Genomic DNA, 2,924 nt, shown 5'->3' on the forward strand with positions numbered 1-2,924 from the left:
GGTTTGCGGCAGCGGATGGAGCGGAGGGACGAGAGCAGGGAAGCGCTCAGCGCTTGTGGGCACTCACGGCGAAAGGAGAGCGAGCAAATGAAAGGAAAACTTCGCTGCTCCTGTGCCGCCGCCGCCTTTTCTCTTTTTTCCTCTTTTTTTTTTTCTTTTTTCCCTTTTTTTTTTAGGCGGGAGAAATAATGGAGCTTTTTTTGTGTCTAGGCCCTTCTTTTTGGTACCTTTGGATTTTTCTTTCCAAGCCTTGGAAGTTCCCCAGAGCAGCTGCCAGAGGTCTGGGGATATTGCAGTTAATAATTAAAAGATATATATAATAAATGATAGGTAATGAAATCATTCAACAATAGCTGTATGTCAGAGAAGGGAGCTTCTAGTTTTACGTGTGGCTTTGCAGAGAGATTTCTGTTAGTCACAGGGAATGATTGGAGCTCAGATAAATGAATATTAAAATATTGATTGGTAATATGAAAGAATATTGATTTTTAAGGTGAACTTTGTGGCTCTGTGTTCAAACACACACATTTGCTACAAGACCAGTGTTTTGCCTGCTTTCACTCAGGTTTACTTTCTTAGTTTATTACTACATCCCGTGTCCCCAGGGTCTCCTCTTTTGGGGTGAAGGACACCCCCTTTAATTGCTGCAGAGGGTGACAGTGATTTCTGAAGCATGATTGTGAGCTCCTTAGCATCACCCACTTACCTGGAAGAGCAAGCAAAGAATGTTGGAAACAGATAGACATATGTAAACTTGTCTGCATGGGTATGTGCAACTGTGTGCGTGACTGTCTGTGTGTGTGTGTGTTTGGGAGAGCGTGGAGTTCCTGTAAATAAAGTACTTTTTGAAAGATTTCTTTGCAGATCAATGGCAAACAGACTTCTCCTGCATTTCAGAATACTCATTCCTTTATTTTTCAGTAAGTCTTCTACTTCCCTTAACTTTCCCTCCACGTATTCCCATCCTTCCTCCGAATCTGCAGGCTTGTGCTTCACATTATTTACCCATGGCTTTTTGTGACTTCTGCTTTTCCTCTTGCTTGTCTTTCTTTTCTTCTTCCTGGCCTTGCCTCCTTCGTCTCCCTAAATTCTCCCCAAAATTTGGTTCCTCCTTTCTTCCATCCTTTAGCATTTAACTTTCTGACTTTGTAAATCCAAGAAAAAAAGTAATGAAAATGGAATAATATTTCCATTCCATAATGGCTGGCTTGTTCTTCACCACTAGGAGCAAGTGAACTTGGAAACAGGTAAAGCATTTAGTTAATTTGATGACACATACTCATGTGAATTCATGCCAAATGTGTATAAAAGATTAGGATTTTAGACATGTCCATTATAGTGGCACAGCAAGTTACTGCCTACCAACTGAGCTAAGGAATATGCTTTGGTCTTTTTCAAATGTAATGGTAGCATGTTAACTTAAATTTAATTTGAGAGTCCACAAGGAACCATTTCATACAATGGTCTAATCTGATCTGACCAAGAGTCTCACCCAGCAGTTCCTACATCAAGTCTGTAATGTCTCTTGGAGTTGGAACATATATTTTAGTGAAACATCCAATCTTGATTTAAAGACTTCGAGAGACAGGAAATCCATCACTTTCCTGGGTAAGTTGTTCCAGTTGTTACCTACTCTCATTTGTTAAAATCTGCATTTGTCTAGCTTTGGTTTCTAATGGTTTTTTGGTATTCCTGTAACGGTATCACTCAGTGCTGTTCCTGAGAATAACCCCATCCTCTGCTTGACACTCCCCTGCTTAGACATCTCAGGATCATTTTTGCAGCTATGGAAAGCAGAGGAAAGAAAGGGGAAGAGGCCACCATAGCAATTTTATTTATAAGACATAAGGGAAAAAAAAAAAAGAGTTGCAGTGTCAAAGGGGAAAAATCCCATTTCAGTAAGTTTTGAGACGTGAATGGCAGATGATCAAGTAATTGATCACAACGTTTATCTTACAGAAAAACTGGAACAGGAAAGGTAACGGGGATGTAATCAAGGTTAAGGCTGGAACGGAAGAAAGGTGAGATAAGTTTTTAGACTCACTGCTGCTCTGGTAGGTTAACCTTGGCTGACTGCTGAGTGCCCACCAAGCTGCTCTCTCGCTCCCAACAGGACGGGGAGAAAATAAGACGAAAAAGCTCATGGATCATGATAAAGACAGGGAGGTCATTCACCAATTGCTATCACAGGCAAAACAGACTCAACTTGGGGAAAAATAATTTAATTTATTGCCAATTAAGAATAGAGTAGGATGGTGAGAAACGGACAAAATTATGAAACACTCCCCACACACACCTCTTCCCAGGCTCAACTTCACTCCTTCTTTCACGACTCTTCTTCCTCCTCCCCCTGAGCAGTGCAGGAGGCTAAGGAATGGGGGTTGTGGTCAGTCCATAACACTTTGCCTCTGCTGCTCCTCTCTCCTCATGCTTTTTCTCTGCTCCAATGTGGGTCCTTCCCATGGGGTACAGTCCTTCAGGAACAGACTGCTCCAGCATAGGCTCTCCAAGGGCCACAGTTCCTGACAGAAAACCTGCTCCTCCGTGGGCTCCTCTCCCCAGGCCACAGCTCCTGCCAGGAGCCTGCTCAGGCACGGGGTCTCCATAGGCCACAGCTCCTGCCAGGAGCCTGCTCCAGCACGGGCTCTCCATGAGCTGCAGTTTCCTTCAGGCACCTCCACCTGCTGCAGCATTGGGTTGTCCAGAGGCTGCAGTGTTGATATCTGCTCCACCATGGTCTTCTCCATGGGCTGCAGGGGAATCTCTGCTCCAGCTCCTGGAGCACCTCTTCCCCCTCCTTCTTCACTGACCTTGGTGTCTGCAGGGCTGGCTGTTTCCCATTTTTCTCACTCCTCTCTCATGCAGTTGCTGTGCGGCATTTTTTTACCCTTTCTTAAATATGTTATCACAGAGGTGCCACCAGC

Source organism: Pygoscelis adeliae, unplaced genomic scaffold, assembly GCF_000699105.1.
Source record: "Pygoscelis adeliae isolate BGI_AS28 unplaced genomic scaffold, ASM69910v1 Scaffold383, whole genome shotgun sequence".
NCBI lineage: Eukaryota > Metazoa > Chordata > Aves > Sphenisciformes > Spheniscidae > Pygoscelis > Pygoscelis adeliae.